General features: G+C 55.0%; 4 non-coding genes and 4 pseudogenes across 4 annotated transcripts; all 8 read right to left on the minus strand.

Annotated features, from left to right (window-relative positions):
• Positions 1–1,386: 1,386 nt before the first annotated feature.
• On the minus strand, positions 1,387–1,518 carry LOC123633512 (annotated as a pseudogene).
• A 1,201-nt stretch (positions 1,519–2,719) lies between these two features.
• On the minus strand, positions 2,720–2,838 carry LOC123633824. Its single transcript, XR_006733815.1, has one exon. It is a non-coding gene; the product is annotated as a 5S ribosomal RNA (ribosomal RNA).
• A 3,470-nt stretch (positions 2,839–6,308) lies between these two features.
• On the minus strand, positions 6,309–6,440 carry LOC123633513 (annotated as a pseudogene).
• A 1,202-nt stretch (positions 6,441–7,642) lies between these two features.
• On the minus strand, positions 7,643–7,761 carry LOC123633510. The gene has a single exon (XR_006733610.1). It is a non-coding gene; the product is annotated as a 5S ribosomal RNA (ribosomal RNA).
• Positions 7,762–11,253: 3,492 nt separating this feature from the next.
• On the minus strand, positions 11,254–11,385 carry LOC123633514 (annotated as a pseudogene).
• Positions 11,386–12,587: 1,202 nt separating this feature from the next.
• LOC123633521 lies at positions 12,588–12,706 on the minus strand. Its single transcript, XR_006733611.1, has one exon. It is a non-coding gene; the product is annotated as a 5S ribosomal RNA (ribosomal RNA).
• Positions 12,707–16,166: 3,460 nt separating this feature from the next.
• LOC123633515 lies at positions 16,167–16,298 on the minus strand (annotated as a pseudogene).
• A 1,198-nt stretch (positions 16,299–17,496) lies between these two features.
• On the minus strand, positions 17,497–17,615 carry LOC123633533. Its single transcript, XR_006733612.1, has one exon. It is a non-coding gene; the product is annotated as a 5S ribosomal RNA (ribosomal RNA).
• Positions 17,616–18,047: the final 432 nt, after the last annotated feature.

Below are 18,047 nucleotides of genomic sequence, written 5' to 3' on the forward strand. Positions count from 1 at the left end.
TTCCCCTGGCACACAAGTTACCCAGAATGCATCCACAATGGTTCCACATGTATTATATAAACTGTGAAAATAACAAACTACCTCAATGAGACAGTCCTATAACAGAGAGCAAAAACTTTAAAAGGAAAAGCAAGCAAAATGCTGACAGTCGAGATGGGATTTGTTGGGGAGAAGTGTTTCTTTGGTTGCATGCCTTCAGGAAAAGATACACAGCGGCTTGCGACCTATGAATAAACTCCCAGTTTTATAAGGTGAGTGGTAGAGTTTTGGTACAGTTAACTCGATTTAATCTAATAATAATAATTATTATTATTATTATTATTATTATTATTCTTCAACATGTCCATTTCCCTAATTAAAAGAAAAGGAGAAAGAAACAGATTGTAAGTTTCTAGTTATAAACCCTGTTTAAATTTGATTATTTATTAATTTGGGGGAAATGATTAGTTTGGGGGCTCTGTGTCCATCTATCGAGGAATACAGTATAGCCTCTCCATCGATTTGGGCCATCATTTATGTTTGTTACTAAGTTTTCCATCTAAGTTGGCACGTTTTTCCCGTAGGTGCTGTGTAGATTCTCTGTGACTTTGACTGTGATCCTTTTTAAAAATTGCATTCATTATTGTGTATTTGCTAGGAAATAAGAAATATCGAAACTATCGATTGAACGTTGATTTCATGTAGAGCTGTCTTGCGGGACTCACCTAGGCTTTCTACAGGTCTCCCATGCCTAGGGGCAAACAGTGTATTTTGAGAACCGTAGGAGGTGAGGACAATGAACGAGGTGATTTTTCCTTTCCCACCTATTATTAGTGTTTTCCCTTGTTTTAGTGTGTATTTTAGAGCGTCTGTTGCAGTATTGACCAGAAGAATCTCATTATCAACACCCTGGTCTTGCTCGTGACTTTCCAAAGAATGTTTTTACTTCTGAATCCTTAAGACTATTTTCTAAGGATTTAGACTTTTGAAAAGAGTTTCCAGATGTCTTCTCTTCTGGATTCTTAAATTATTTTATCGTGAACGAATGGCCAACTGTTCAGATTCTATTCTTCTGCATATATGGATAGGATCAAATTTCTCCTCTCATAGGGTAACGTGGTCGTCTACTTGGACAACCTTAGAATTTGTCCTGAATTCAGAGCCGGTCCGTCAGAAGTTCCGGAGGCCCGGACCTGCGGCAGGTGTCTGAGGGGCGACAGCCTCGGGGACTGAGCCTCCACATGTCAAACCTGACCCTCTCTCCAGGGGCCACGGGACAGGGTCCGGGCCGGCCGGGGGCGGGAGCCGGGGCGGGCGCGGAGGGCGGAGGGGCCCCGGGCCACCCCACCCCACCCCACCCCCGTTTCCAGCCCAGGGGGGTGGGACAGAAAAAGAGGCACAGCAAAAAGCCTAGGGCACCCGGTATTCCCAGGCGGTCTCCCATGCAAGTACTAACCGGGCCCGACCCTGCTTAGCTCCCGAGATCAGAGGGAATCGGGCGGGCGGGCGCGTTGCGTTCGGGGTGGTATGGCCACAGAGGCCGGCGGCCGCCCCCGGACGCCTCAAGAGGCCGAGCTGCTGCTACGCGTCCCTCCCTGCCCAGTCGGGTCCCTCCCGCCGCCCTGGCCCTTCGCTAGCCCACCTGCCCCTATGGGGGGGCGGGCGCAGGCGGAGCCTGACGGGTCTCGCGCGCACCCCCCTGCCCCACCCGAACCGCGGACGCACCGCCGTCGCACATCCCAAGGAGCAGACCCACGGGCACGCGCGCAGGGACAGACTTCCACGCGTGGGGGCGGAGGGCCAGAGCCCGAGAGTGCGCGCGAGAGGGCCCTCCGCCGCCTCGCGCCAGGGCACGGCGGGGAGGGGCTTGCGGGCAGGGCCAGGACAAGGAGGCAGGGCCGTGGCTGCCGCTGGTCCTTCACCCGGAGGTCCTGAAGACGTGCAGTGTCCCCCCCACCGCGCCACCCCACCCCCGTCTGGGGAGGACCGTTCTGCCCCGATTCCCGTCAGGGCCTGCGTGTGGCAGCAGGCCCCGCGCGGGGGCGGGGCCGGGGGCGGGGGGCGGGGGGGCCAGAGCCGGCTATCCTGTTGCACCGTGGGGTGGGGTTTGGGGTGGGTTGCCACGGGTCGGGGGGCCGGTGGGTCGTTTGGGTTTGGGTGGGAGTGCTCCGCGTGTGTCCTCTCTGCCCGGGTGGCCGGCGACTTGCCCTGTGCGGTGCGCCGGTGTGTCTCTCGGGAGCCCCGGCGGCGGCGAGGAGCCCGCCCGGCGTGAGGCCCGGGCCCGAGGCCCGGGTGTGCGGCGGAGAGGAAGTCCACGGTGGGCTGGGGGTCCGGGGGCCCAGGGCACGGTTTGCCGCCGTGGGCTGTCCCGCGCCGGGTGCAGGGGATGTCCCGGAGTGCGGGGCGGGGCCGGAGAAGAGACCCAGCGGCACTTAGGGATCCCGCCGCCCGGCCCGGCCCCGTGTGGGGCCCAGGGCTGGGGCTCGGCTGCCGGCCGAACGGAAGGGCTGGGACGCTCTGCTGCTGCCGCTGCCGCCGCCGCCGCCGCCGCCGCCGCCGCCGCCGCCTGGCGGTGCTGCTGCAGCGGGGGAGAGGGGAGGAAGGCCCGGGCGGGGGCAGCGGGCCGCGCCGGGGGGCCGGGGGCCGAGCGCGAAAGGGGGGGCGGGCGCGGAGCGCGGGGGGCCCCCCACCCCCCCCCGACCCCCCACGGGCCGGCGGGCGGGACAAAAGAAGAGGCAAAAGCCTACAGCACCCGGTATTCCCAGGCGGTCTCCCATCCAAGTACTAACCAGGCCCGACCCTGCTTAGCTTCCGAGATCAGACGAGATCGGGCGCGTTCAGGGTGGTATGGCCGTAGACGGCGGCGGCCGGCCCCGGACGCCTCAAGAGGCCGAGCTGCTGCGACGTGGCCCTCCGGGCCCAGCGCCCCGACCCCCACCCCCGACACCCCCGCGCCGTCCTGCAGCCCCGTAGCCTTCAAAGCCTTGCTCGGCAGCTGCTACACAGCACAGAAGCAACACTTTGCCGCAGACACATATACAAATCACAGCAAAAATCAAAGACTCAATAGGACATCTCTTCAAAGCACGGAGGACACAAACGGGAGGACAACGTGTGACTTGTCAGATTCTACAGACGGCAGGAGCCCACATGAAGGCTCAGGGAAATATTCCAAAGGAGTGGGACATGGCTCCGAGCTCCCCGGACATGAGCAGACTGGCTTCGGCTGACAGCAGCTCTTAGATTGTCACAGTGGAGCCAGGAAAGTAGAAAGTTCCTTCCTCGCCTTTCCTGCTTGGCGCAGTAGCAAGTAGTCCACGGTGATACGGTGAATGGATACGATTATTGTGTGGCATCACGCAAAGAGCGAATGCTGTGGGTGTCTTTGAGAACTGGGAATTTGGGTGTGAGAGAAAGAGGTGAAATCGATAAAGTATAGAGTAAAAAGCCTCTAATTTCTCAGTTTCCATTTGGATTCTCAGTGTAAGCTCAATGTATTTTTCTTTAGTTTTTTAATCTAATTCTATTTTATTGTTTAGTTTTTAGTTGTTTCCCATGGAAAGTGCTGAGAAATAGGTGCAAACTCAACAGCAGTGCATTTCACCAGCATCTAGGTCGTGGTCTCCACAAACCATTGTTATTAAACGGTCCTAAGACTTACTGGAGACATAGGCTGACTTCAAGTCTGGGGCGGGAAATGGACGCTTCTTATGCTGGGAAGCGTGGATGCTATGACATCCAACAGGACGAGGGTCACGTCAAAAGACACAGGAACCAGAATGAGTAGACTCCCGTTTGCCAAACACAGGACAGTCTGATCACCAGTAAGTATAATAATTGCAAGATATCGAAACACATTAAATATGCTTAAATCCACGATTACACCCCTCACAGCGGCAAAACTGACTCGGGTCACTGTGGACAGCGGTAGGAAACAAAGGGAAATGGTGACAGCCGGGGCCGCCCCCAACTAGTTGGGATGTGTGGACACTCTTTCAAAAGACATCTCAACCCATCACCATGTATGCACTGTATTTGCACTGGATTCAAAGAAACTGAAGTGAGTGTATGTGTCTCAGGGAAACGCAGACATCGAGTACTTGCTGTTATCTCTAATACGGTTAAATGTTTAGATGGAATAATGTGGCTGTGATTACACTGAAAAAGGAAAGAAAGCCTCCACCTTTGATAGAAACATATTGACCCTTTATCGATGGAGGGATATTACTAAGGGGATCATGAACTTAAGGTAGGAGGGGTATAAAAGAAACAAGATCTGGCTGGCCAAGGGTTGGTGATTTCTTGAGTCAGGGTAGTGAGTATGTATTCTACTATTCTGTCTGTTTTTGTTTCTATTTCAAATTTCCCATAATAAAAAGTGTCAAAAGATACCACGAAGAGGGTAAAAAACAAGCCGCAAACAGGACAAGGCATCTGTAGCGCATATACTTGGCAAGATATTACTATTACAGAATATCTATGTGTAATATGCTTCGTACGCATTTGGCACTGTATCCTCACTATTAATCAGGGAAATAGGAAATAAACAATGAAGCAAGGTGTAGTTTCAAACTCACCAGATTGAGGAAACTTAAAAAACCGATCGCTGTGTTGGCTGGGAGGAAAACTCTTACCCACACCCTGCTGATACGGGAGGTGAAGTGATAGAACCATTTGGAAAACAATGTAGCATAAATGGATATGAATCCACACTGGCGTCATTCAGGAGCAAGCGTATTCTCTGAGGAGCACGTACCAGAGAGAAGATAGGGCACGTGTGACCAGGAATCGTCTAGGGTAATACTCACGGGAGCCCTGTGTACACGGACCTAGTCAAAGATCGGATAAAGATATTTCGATTGCTTCGTGCAGTGCCATTCTATAGCAGTGCTGATGAACTGCAGCTTCCTGTGTCAGCAAGGAGTATTCCCCAAACAGAAGGTTTCCCCTGGCACACAAGTTACCCAGAATGCATCCACAATGGTTCCACATGTATTATATAAACTGTGAAAATAACAAACTACCTCAATGAGACAGTCCTATAACAGAGAGCAAAAACTTTAAAAGGAAAAGCAAGCAAAATGCTGACAGTCGAGATGGGATTTGTTGGGGAGAAGTGTTTCTTTGGTTGCATGCCTTCAGGAAAAGATACACAGCGGCTTGCGACCTATGAATAAACTCCCAGTTTTATAAGGTGAGTGGTAGAGTTTTGGTACAGTTAACTCGATTTAATCTAATAATAATAATTATTATTATTATTATTATTATTATTATTCTTCAACATGTCCATTTCCCTAATTAAAAGAAAAGGAGAAAGAAACAGATTGTAAGTTTCTAGTTATAAACCCTGTTTAAATTTGATTATTTATTAATTTGGGGGAAATGATTAGTTTGGGGGCTCTGTGTCCATCTATCGAGGAATACAGTATAGCCTCTCCATCGATTTGGGCCATCATTTATGTTTGTTACTAAGTTTTCCATCTAAGTTGGCACGTTTTTCCCGTAGGTGCTGTGTAGATTCTCTGTGACTTTGACTGTGATCCTTTTTAAAAATTGCATTCATTATTGTGTATTTGCTAGGAAATAAGAAATATCGAAACTATCGATTGAACGTTGATTTCATGTAGAGCTGTCTTGCGGGACTCACCTAGGCTTTCTACAGGTCTCCCATGCCTAGGGGCAAACAGTGTATTTTGAGAACCGTAGGAGGTGAGGACAATGAACGAGGTGATTTTTCCTTTCCCACCTATTATTAGTGTTTTCCCTTGTTTTAGTGTGTATTTTAGAGCGTCTGTTGCAGTATTGACCAGAAGAATCTCATTATCAACACCCTGGTCTTGCTCGTGACTTTCCAAAGAATGTTTTTACTTCTGAATCCTTAAGACTATTTTCTAAGGATTTAGACTTTTGAAAAGAGTTTCCAGATGTCTTCTCTTCTGGATTCTTAAATTATTTTATCGTGAACGAATGGCCAACTGTTCAGATTCTATTCTTCTGCATATATGGATAGGATCAAATTTCTCCTCTCATAGGGTAACGTGGTCGTCTACTTGGACAACCTTAGAATTTGTCCTGAATTCAGAGCCGGTCCGTCAGAAGTTCCGGAGGCCCGGACCTGCGGCAGGTGTCTGAGGGGCGACAGCCTCGGGGACTGAGCCTCCACATGTCAAACCTGACCCTCTCTCCAGGGGCCACGGGACAGGGTCCGGGCCGGCCGGGGGCGGGAGCCGGGGCGGGCGCGGAGGGCGGAGGGGCCCCGGGCCACCCCACCCCACCCCACCCCCGTTTCCAGCCCAGGGGGGTGGGACAGAAAAAGAGGCACAGCAAAAAGCCTAGGGCACCCGGTATTCCCAGGCGGTCTCCCATGCAAGTACTAACCGGGCCCGACCCTGCTTAGCTCCCGAGATCAGAGGGAATCGGGCGGGCGGGCGCGTTGCGTTCGGGGTGGTATGGCCACAGAGGCCGGCGGCCGCCCCCGGACGCCTCAAGAGGCCGAGCTGCTGCTACGCGTCCCTCCCTGCCCAGTCGGGTCCCTCCCGCCGCCCTGGCCCTTCGCTAGCCCACCTGCCCCTATGGGGGGGCGGGCGCAGGCGGAGCCTGACGGGTCTCGCGCGCACCCCCCCTGCCCCACCCGAACCGCGGACGCACCGCCGTCGCACATCCCAAGGAGCAGACCCACGGGCACGCGCGCAGGGACAGACTTCCACGCGTGGGGGCGGAGGGCCAGAGCCCGAGAGTGCGCGCGAGAGGGCCCTCCGCCGCCTCGCGCCAGGGCACGGCGGGGAGGGGCTTGCGGGCAGGGCCAGGACAAGGAGGCAGGGCCGTGGCTGCCGCTGGTCCTTCACCCGGAGGTCCTGAAGACGTGCAGTGTCCCCCCCACCGCGCCACCCCACCCCCGTCTGGGGAGGACCGTTCTGCCCCGATTCCCGTCAGGGCCTGCGTGTGGCAGCAGGCCCCGCGCGGGGGCGGGGCCGGGGGCGGGGGGCGGGGGGGCCAGAGCCGGCTATCCTGTTGCACCGTGGGGTGGGGTTTGGGGTGGGTTGCCACGGGTCGGGGGGCCGGTGGGTCGTTTGGGTTTGGGTGGGAGTGCTCCGCGTGTGTCCTCTCTGCCCGGGTGGCCGGCGACTTGCCCTGTGCGGTGCGCCGGTGTGTCTCTCGGGAGCCCCGGCGGCGGCGAGGAGCCCGCCCGGCGTGAGGCCCGGGCCCGAGGCCCGGGTGTGCGGCGGAGAGGAAGTCCACGGTGGGCTGGGGGTCCGGGGGCCCAGGGCACGGTTTGCCGCCGTGGGCTGTCCCGCGCCGGGTGCAGGGGATGTCCCGGAGTGCGGGGCGGGGCCGGAGAAGAGACCCAGCGGCACTTAGGGATCCCGCCGCCCGGCCCGGCCCCGTGTGGGGCCCAGGGCTGGGGCTCGGCTGCCGGCCGAACGGAAGGGCTGGGACGCTCTGCTGCTGCCGCTGCCGCCGCCGCCGCCGCCGCCGCCGCCGCCGCCGCCTGGCGGTGCTGCTGCAGCGGGGGAGAGGGGAGGAAGGCCCGGGCGGGGGCAGCGGGCCGCGCCGGGGGGCCGGGGGCCGAGCGCGAAAGGGGGGGCGGGCGCGGAGCGCGGGGGGCCCCCCACCCCCCCCCGACCCCCCACGGGCCGGCGGGCGGGACAAAAGAAGAGGCAAAAGCCTACAGCACCCGGTATTCCCAGGCGGTCTCCCATCCAAGTACTAACCAGGCCCGACCCTGCTTAGCTTCCGAGATCAGACGAGATCGGGCGCGTTCAGGGTGGTATGGCCGTAGACGGCGGCGGCCGGCCCCGGACGCCTCAAGAGGCCGAGCTGCTGCGACGTGGCCCTCCGGGCCCAGCGCCCCGACCCCCACCCCCGACACCCCCGCGCCGTCCTGCAGCCCCGTAGCCTTCAAAGCCTTGCTCGGCAGCTGCTACACAGCACAGAAGCAACACTTTGCCGCAGACACATATACAAATCACAGCAAAAATCAAAGACTCAATAGGACATCTCTTCAAAGCACGGAGGACACAAACGGGAGGACAACGTGTGACTTGTCAGATTCTACAGACGGCAGGAGCCCACATGAAGGCTCAGGGAAATATTCCAAAGGAGTGGGACATGGCTCCGAGCTCCCCGGACATGAGCAGACTGGCTTCGGCTGACAGCAGCTCTTAGATTGTCACAGTGGAGCCAGGAAAGTAGAAAGTTCCTTCCTCGCCTTTCCTGCTTGGCGCAGTAGCAAGTAGTCCACGGTGATACGGTGAATGGATACGATTATTGTGTGGCATCACGCAAAGAGCGAATGCTGTGGGTGTCTTTGAGAACTGGGAATTTGGGTGTGAGAGAAAGAGGTGAAATCGATAAAGTATAGAGTAAAAAGCCTCTAATTTCTCAGTTTCCATTTGGATTCTCAGTGTAAGCTCAATGTATTTTTCTTTAGTTTTTTAATCTAATTCTATTTTATTGTTTAGTTTTTAGTTGTTTCCCATGGAAAGTGCTGAGAAATAGGTGCAAACTCAACAGCAGTGCATTTCACCAGCATCTAGGTCGTGGTCTCCACAAACCATTGTTATTAAACGGTCCTAAGACTTACTGGAGACATAGGCTGACTTCAAGTCTGGGGCGGGAAATGGACGCTTCTTATGCTGGGAAGCGTGGATGCTATGACATCCAACAGGACGAGGGTCACGTCAAAAGACACAGGAACCAGAATGAGTAGACTCCCGTTTGCCAAACACAGGACAGTCTGATCACCAGTAAGTATAATAATTGCAAGATATCGAAACACATTAAATATGCTTAAATCCACGATTACACCCCTCACAGCGGCAAAACTGACTCGGGTCACTGTGGACAGCGGTAGGAAACAAAGGGAAATGGTGACAGCCGGGGCCGCCCCCAACTAGTTGGGATGTGTGGACACTCTTTCAAAAGACATCTCAACCCATCACCATGTATGCACTGTATTTGCACTGGATTCAAAGAAACTGAAGTGAGTGTATGTGTCTCAGGGAAACGCAGACATCGAGTACTTGCTGTTATCTCTAATACGGTTAAATGTTTAGATGGAATAATGTGGCTGTGATTACACTGAAAAAGGAAAGAAAGCCTCCACCTTTGATAGAAACATATTGACCCTTTATCGATGGAGGGATATTACTAAGGGGATCATGAACTTAAGGTAGGAGGGGTATAAAAGAAACAAGATCTGGCTGGCCAAGGGTTGGTGATTTCTTGAGTCAGGGTAGTGAGTATGTATTCTACTATTCTGTCTGTTTTTGTTTCTATTTCAAATTTCCCATAATAAAAAGTGTCAAAAGATACCACGAAGAGGGTAAAAAACAAGCCGCAAACAGGACAAGGCATCTGTAGCGCATATACTTGGCAAGATATTACTATTACAGAATATCTATGTGTAATATGCTTCATACGCATTTGGCACTGTATCCTCACTATTAATCAGGGAAATAGGAAATAAACATTGAAGCAAAGTGTAGTTTCAAACTCACCAGATTGAGGAAACTTAAAAAACCGATCGCTGTGTTGGCTGGGAGGAAAACTCTTACCCACACCCTGCTGATACGGGAGGTGAAGTGATAGAACCATTTGGAAAACAATGTAGCATAAATGGATATGAATCCACACTGGCGTCATTCAGGAGCAAGCGTATTCTCTGAGGAGCACGTACCAGAGAGAAGATAGGGCACGTGTGACCAGGAATCGTCTAGGGTAATACTCACGGGAGCCCTGTGTACACGGACCTAGTCAAAGATCGGATAAAGATATTTCGATTGCTTCGTGCAGTGCCATTCTATAGCAGTGCTGATGAACTGCAGCTTCCTGTGTCAGCAAGGAGTATTCCCCAAACAGAAGGTTTCCCCTGGCACACAAGTTACCCAGAATGCATCCACAATGGTTCCACATGTATTATATAAACTGTGAAAATAACAAACTACCTCAATGAGACAGTCCTATAACAGAGAGCAAAAACTTTAAAAGGAAAAGCAAGCAAAATGCTGACAGTCGAGATGGGATTTGAGGAGAAGTGTTTCTTTGGTTGCATGCCTTCAGGAAAAGATACACAGCGGCTTGCGACCTATGAATAAACTCCCAGTTTTATAAGGTGAGTGGTAGAGTTTTGGTACAGTTAACTCGATTTAATCTAATAATAATAATAATTATTATTATTAATAATAATAATAATAATAATTATTATTATTATTATTATTCTTCAACATGTCCATTTCCCTAATTAAAAGAAAAGGAGAAAGAAACAGATTGTAAGTTTCTAGTTATAAACCCTGTTTAAATTTGATTATTTATTAATTTGGGGGAAATGATTAGTTTGGGGGCTCTGTGTCCATCTATCGAGGAATACAGTATAGCCTCTCCATCGATTTGGGCCATCATTTATGTTTGTTACTAAGTTTTCCATCTAAGTTGGCACGTTTTTCCCGTAGGTGCTGTGTAGATTCTCTGTGACTTTGACTGTGATCCTTTTTAAAAATTGCATTCATTATTGTGTATTTGCTAGGAAATAAGAAATATCGAAACTATCGATTGAACGTTGATTTCATGTAGAGCTGTCTTGCGGGACTCACCTAGGCTTTCTACAGGTCTCCCATGCCTAGGGGCAAACAGTGTATTTTGAGAACCGTAGGAGGTGAGGACAATGAACGAGGTGATTTTTCCTTTCCCACCTATTATTAGTGTTTTCCCTTGTTTTAGTGTGTATTTTAGAGCGTCTGTTGCAGTATTGACCAGAAGAATCTCATTATCAACACCCTGGTCTTGCTCGTGACTTTCCAAAGAATGTTTTTACTTCTGAATCCTTAAGACTATTTTCTAAGGATTTAGACTTTTGAAAAGAGTTTCCAGATGTCTTCTCTTCTGGATTCTTAAATTATTTTATCGTGAACGAATGGCCAACTGTTCAGATTCTATTCTTCTGCATATATGGATAGGATCAAATTTCTCCTCTCATAGGGTAACGTGGTCGTCTACTTGGACAACCTTAGAATTTGTCCTGAATTCAGAGCCGGTCCGTCAGAAGTTCCGGAGGCCCGGACCTGCGGCAGGTGTCTGAGGGGCGACAGCCTCGGGGACTGAGCCTCCACATGTCAAACCTGACCCTCTCTCCAGGGGCCACGGGACAGGGTCCGGGCCGGCCGGGGGCGGGAGCCGGGGCGGGCGCGGAGGGCGGAGGGGCCCCGGGCCACCCCACCCCACCCCACCCCCGTTTCCAGCCCAGGGGGGTGGGACAGAAAAAGAGGCACAGCAAAAAGCCTAGGGCACCCGGTATTCCCAGGCGGTCTCCCATGCAAGTACTAACCGGGCCCGACCCTGCTTAGCTCCCGAGATCAGAGGGAATCGGGCGGGCGGGCGCGTTGCGTTCGGGGTGGTATGGCCACAGAGGCCGGCGGCCGCCCCCGGACGCCTCAAGAGGCCGAGCTGCTGCTACGCGTCCCTCCCTGCCCAGTCGGGTCCCTCCCGCCGCCCTGGCCCTTCGCTAGCCCACCTGCCCCTATGGGGGGGCGGGCGCAGGCGGAGCCTGACGGGTCTCGCGCGCACCCCCCTGCCCCACCCGAACCGCGGACGCACCGCCGTCGCACATCCCAAGGAGCAGACCCACGGGCACGCGCGCAGGGACAGACTTCCACGCGTGGGGGCGGAGGGCCAGAGCCCGAGAGTGCGCGCGAGAGGGCCCTCCGCCGCCTCGCGCCAGGGCACGGCGGGGAGGGGCTTGCGGGCAGGGCCAGGACAAGGAGGCAGGGCCGTGGCTGCCGCTGGTCCTTCACCCGGAGGTCCTGAAGACGTGCAGTGTCCCCCCCACCGCGCCACCCCACCCCCGTCTGGGGAGGACCGTTCTGCCCCGATTCCCGTCAGGGCCTGCGTGTGGCAGCAGGCCCCGCGCGGGGGCGGGGCCGGGGGCGGGGGGCGGGGGGGCCAGAGCCGGCTATCCTGTTGCACCGTGGGGTGGGGTTTGGGGTGGGTTGCCACGGGTCGGGGGGCCGGTGGGTCGTTTGGGTTTGGGTGGGAGTGCTCCGCGTGTGTCCTCTCTGCCCGGGTGGCCGGCGACTTGCCCTGTGCGGTGCGCCGGTGTGTCTCTCGGGAGCCCCGGCGGCGGCGAGGAGCCCGCCCGGCGTGAGGCCCGGGCCCGAGGCCCGGGTGTGCGGCGGAGAGGAAGTCCACGGTGGGCTGGGGGTCCGGGGGCCCAGGGCACGGTTTGCCGCCGTGGGCTGTCCCGCGCCGGGTGCAGGGGATGTCCCGGAGTGCGGGGCGGGGCCGGAGAAGAGACCCAGCGGCACTTAGGGATCCCGCCGCCCGGCCCGGCCCCGTGTGGGGCCCAGGGCTGGGGCTCGGCTGCCGGCCGAACGGAAGGGCTGGGACGCTCTGCTGCTGCCGCTGCCGCCGCCGCCGCCGCCGCCGCCGCCGCCGCCGCCTGGCGGTGCTGCTGCAGCGGGGGAGAGGGGAGGAAGGCCCGGGCGGGGGCAGCGGGCCGCGCCGGGGGGCCGGGGGCCGAGCGCGAAAGGGGGGGCGGGCGCGGAGCGCGGGGGGCCCCCCACCCCCCCCCCGACCCCCCACGGGCCGGCGGGCGGGACAAAAGAAGAGGCAAAAGCCTACAGCACCCGGTATTCCCAGGCGGTCTCCCATCCAAGTACTAACCAGGCCCGACCCTGCTTAGCTTCCGAGATCAGACGAGATCGGGCGCGTTCAGGGTGGTATGGCCGTAGACGGCGACGGCCGGCCCCGGACGCCTCAAGAGGCCGAGCTGCTGCGACGTGGCCCTCCGGGCCCAGCGCCCCGACCCCCACCCCCGACACCCCCGCGCCGTCCTGCAGCCCCGTAGCCTTCAAAGCCTTGCTCGGCAGCTGCTACACAGCACAGAAGCAACACTTTGCCGCAGACACATATACAAATCACAGCAAAAATCAAAGACTCAATAGGACATCTCTTCAAAGCACGGAGGACACAAACGGGAGGACAACGTGTGACTTGTCAGATTCTACAGACGGCAGGAGCCCACATGAAGGCTCAGGGAAATATTCCAAAGGAGTGGGACATGGCTCCGAGCTCCCCGGACATGAGCAGACTGGCTTCGGCTGACAGCAGCTCTTAGATTGTCACAGTGGAGCCAGGAAAGTAGAAAGTTCCTTCCTCGCCTTTCCTGCTTGGCGCAGTAGCAAGTAGTCCACGGTGATACGGTGAATGGATACGATTATTGTGTGGCATCACGCAAAGAGCGAATGCTGTGGGTGTCTTTGAGAACTGGGAATTTGGGTGTGAGAGAAAGAGGTGAAATCGATAAAGTATAGAGTAAAAAGCCTCTAATTTCTCAGTTTCCATTTGGATACTCAGTGTAAGCTCAATGTATTTTTCTTTAGTTTTTTAATCTAATTCTATTTTATTGTTTAGTTTTTAGTTGTTTCCCATGGAAAGTGCTGAGAAATAGGTGCAAACTCAACAGCAGTGCATTTCACCAGCATCTAGGTCGTGGTCTCCACAAACCATTGTTATTAAACGGTCCTAAGACTTACTGGAGACATAGGCTGACTTCAAGTCTGGGGTGGGAAATGGACGCTTCTTATGCTGGGAAGCGTGGATGCTATGACATCCAACAGGACGAGGGTCACGTCAAAAGACACAGGAACCAGAATGAGTAGACTCCCGTTTGCCAAACACAGGACAGTCTGATCACCAGTAAGTATAATAATTGCAAGATATCGAAACACATTAAATATGCTTAAATCCACGATTACACCCCTCACAGCGGCAAAACTGACTCGGGTCACTGTGGACAGCGGTAGGAAACAAAGGGAAATGGTGACAGCCGGGGCCGCCCCCAACTAGTTGGGATGTGTGGACACTCTTTCAAAAGACATCTCAACCCATCACCATGTATGCACTGTATTTGCACTGGATTCAAAGAAACTGAAGTGAGTGTATGTGTCTCAGGGAAACGCAGACATCGAGTACTTGCTGTTATCTCTAATACGGTTAAATGTTTAGATGGAATAATGTGGCTGTGATTACACTGAAAAAGGAAAGAAAGCCTCCACCTTTGATAGAAACATATTGACCCTTTATCGATGGAGGGATATTACTAAGGGGATCATGAACTTAAGGTAGGAGGGGTATAAAAGAAACAAGATCTGGCTGGCCAAGGGTTGGTGATTTCTTGAGTCAGGGTAGTGAGTATGTATTCTACTATTCTGTCTGTTTTTGTTTCTATTTCAAATTTCCCATAATAAAAAGTGTCAAAAGATACCACGAAGAGGGTAAAAAACAAGCCGCAAACAGGACAAGGCATCTGTAGCGCATATACTTGGCAAGATATTACTATTACAGAATATCTATGTGTAATATGCTTCGTACGCATTTGGCACTGTATCCTCACTATTAATCAGGGAAATAGGAAATAAACAATGAAGCAAGGTGTAGTTTCAAACTCACCAGATTGAGGAAACTTAAAAAACCGATCGCTGTGTTGGCTGGGAGGAAAACTCTTACCCACACCCTGCTGATACGGGAGGTGAAGTGATAGAACCATTTGGAAAACAATGTAGCATAAATGGATATGAATCCACACTGGCGTCATTCAGGAGCAAGCGTATTCTCTGAGGAGCACGTACCAGAGAGAAGATAGGGCACGTGTGACCAGGAATCGTCTAGGGTAATACTCACGGGAGCCCTGTGTACACGGACCTAGTCAAAGATCGGATAAAGATATTTCGATTGCTTCGTGCAGTGCCATTCTATAGCAGTGCTGATGAACTGCAGCTTCCTGTGTCAGCAAGGAGTATTCCCCAAACAGAAGGTTTCCCCTGGCACACAAGTTACCCAGAATGCATCCACAATGGTTCCACATGTATTATATAAACTGTGAAAATAACAAACTACCTCAATGAGACAGTCCTATAACAGAGAGCAAAAACTTTAAAAGGAAAAGCAAGCAAAATGCTGACAGTCGAGATGGGATTTGTTGGGGAGAAGTGTTTCTTTGGTTGCATGCCTTCAGGAAAAGATACACAGCGGCTTGCGACCTATGAATAAACTCCCAGTTTTATAAGGTGAGTGGTAGAGTTTTGGTACAGTTAACTCGATTTAATCTAATAATAATAATTATTATTATTATTATTATTATTATTATTCTTCAACATGTCCATTTCCCTAATTAAAAGAAAAGGAGAAAGAAACAGATTGTAAGTTTCTAGTTATAAACCCTGTTTAAATTTGATTATTTATTAATTTGGGGGAAATGATTAGTTTGGGGGCTCTGTGTCCATCTATCGAGGAATACAGTATAGCCTCTCCATCGATTTGGGCCATCATTTATGTTTGTTACTAAGTTTTCCATCTAAGTTGGCACGTTTTTCCCGTAGGTGCTGTGTAGATTCTCTGTGACTTTGACTGTGATCCTTTTTAAAAATTGCATTCATTATTGTGTATTTGCTAGGAAATAAGAAATATCGAAACTATCGATTGAACGTTGATTTCATGTAGAGCTGTCTTGCGGGACTCACCTAGGCTTTCTACAGGTCTCCCATGCCTAGGGGCAAACAGTGTATTTTGAGAACCGTAGGAGGTGAGGACAATGAACGAGGTGATTTTTCCTTTCCCACCTATTATTAGTGTTTTCCCTTGTTTTAGTGTGTATTTTAGAGCGTCTGTTGCAGTATTGACCAGAAGAATCTCATTATCAACACCCTGGTCTTGCTCGTGACTTTCCAAAGAATGTTTTTACTTCTGAATCCTTAAGACTATTTTCTAAGGATTTAGACTTTTGAAAAGAGTTTCCAGATGTCTTCTCTTCTGGATTCTTAAATTATTTTATCGTGAACGAATGGCCAACTGTTCAGATTCTATTCTTCTGCATATATGGATAGGATCAAATTTCTCCTCTCATAGGGTAACGTGGTCGTCTACTTGGACAACCTTAGAATTTGTCCTGAATTCAGAGCCGGTCCGTCAGAAGTTCCGGAGGCCCGGACCTGCGGCAGGTGTCTGAGGGGCGACAGCCTCGGGGACTGAGCCTCCACATGTCAAACCTGACCCTCTCTCCAGGGGCCACGGGACAGGGTCCGGGCCGGCCGGGGGCGGGAGCCGGGGCGGGCGCGGAGGGCGGAGGGGCCCCGGGCCACCCCACCCCCGTTTCCAGCCCAGGGGGGTGGGACAGAAAAAGAGGCACAGCAAAAAGCCTAGGGCACCCGGTATTCCCAGGCGGTCTCCCATGCAAGTACTAACCGGGCCCGACCCTGCTTAGCTCCCGAGATCAGAGGGAATCGGGCGGGCGGGCGCGTTGCGTTCGGGGTGGTATGGCCACAGAGGCCGGCGGCCGCCCCCGGACGCCTCAAGAGGCCGAGCTGCTGCTACGCGTCCCTCCCTGCCCAGTCGGGTCCCTCCCGCCGCCCTGGCCCTTCGCTAGCCCACCTGCCCCTATGGGGGGGCGGGCGCAGGCGGAGCCTGACGGGTCTCGCGCGCACCCCCCTGCCCCACCCGAACCGCGGACGCACCGCCGTCGCACATCCCAAGGAGCAGACCCACGGGCACGCGCGCAGGGACAGACTTCCACGCGTGGGGGCGGAGGGCCAGAGCCCGAGAGTGCGCGCGAGAGGGCCCTCCGCCGCCTCGCGCCAGGGCACGGCGGGGAGGGGCTTGCGGGCAGGGCCAGGACAAGGAGGCAGGGCCGTGGCTGCTGCTGGTCCTTCACCCGGAGGTCCTGAAGACGTGCAGTGTCCCCCCCACCGCGCCACCCCACCCCCGTCTGGGGAGGACCGTTCTGCCCCGATTCCCGTCAGGGCCTGCGTGTGGCAGCAGGCCCCGCGCGGGGGCGGGGCCGGGGGCGGGGGGCGGGGGGGCCAGAGCCGGCTATCCTGTTGCACCGTGGGGTGGGGTTTGGGGTGGGTTGCCACGGGTCGGGGGGCCGGTGGGTCGTTTGGGTTTGGGTGGGAGTGCTCCGCGTGTGTCCTCTCTGCCCGGGTGGCCGGCGACTTGCCCTGTGCGGTGCGCCGGTGTGTCTCTCGGGAGCCCCGGCGGCGGCGAGGAGCCCGCCCGGCGTGAGGCCCGGGCCCGAGGCCCGGGGTGTGCGGCGGAGAGGAAGTCCACGGTGGGCTGGGGGTCCGGGGGCCCAGGGCACGGTTTGCCGCCGTGGGCTGTCCCGCGCCGGGTGCAGGGGATGTCCCGGAGTGCGGGGCGGGGCCGGAGAAGAGACCCAGCGGCACTTAGGGATCCCGCCGCCCGGCCCGGCCCCGTGTGGGGCCCAGGGCTGGGGCTCGGCTGCCGGCCGAACGGAAGGGCTGGGACGCTCTGCTGCTGCCGCTGCCGCCGCCGCCGCCGCCGCCGCCGCCGCCTGGCGGTGCTGCTGCAGCGGGGGAGAGGGGAGGAAGGCCCGGGCGGGGGGCAGCGGGGCCGCGCCGGGGGGCCGGGGGCCGAGCGCGAAAGGGGGGGCGGGCGCGGAGCGCGGGGGGCCCCCCACCCCCCCCCGACCCCCCACGGGCCGGCGGGCGGGACAAAAGAAGAGGCAAAAGCCTACAGCACCCGGTATTCCCAGGCGGTCTCCCATCCAAGTACTAACCAGGCCCGACCCTGCTTAGCTTCCGAGATCAGACGAGATCGGGCGCGTTCAGGGTGGTATGGCCGTAGACGGCGGCGGCCGGCCCCGGACGCCTCAAGAGGCCGAGCTGCTGCGACGTGGCCCTCCGGGCCCAGCGCCCCGACCCCCACCCCCGACACCCCCGCGCCGTCCTGCAGCCCCGTAGCCTTCAAAGCCTTGCTCGGCAGCTGCTACACAGCACAGAAGCAACACTTTGCCGCAGACACATATACAAATCACAGCAAAAATCAAAGACTCAATAGGACATCTCTTCAAAGCACGGAGGACACAAACGGGAGGACAACGTGTGACTTGTCAGATTCTACAGACGGCAGGAGCCCACATGAAGGCTCAGGGAAATATTCCAAAGGAGTGGGACATGGCTCCGAGCTCCCCGGACATGAGCAGACTGGCTTCGGCTGACAGCAGCTCTTAGATTGTCACAGTGGAGCCAGGAAAGTAGAAAGTTCCTTCCTCGCCTTTC

The sequence above is a fragment of the Lemur catta genome, chromosome 2 (assembly GCF_020740605.2).
Source record: "Lemur catta isolate mLemCat1 chromosome 2, mLemCat1.pri, whole genome shotgun sequence".
Classification (NCBI taxonomy): Eukaryota; Metazoa; Chordata; class Mammalia; order Primates; family Lemuridae; genus Lemur; species Lemur catta.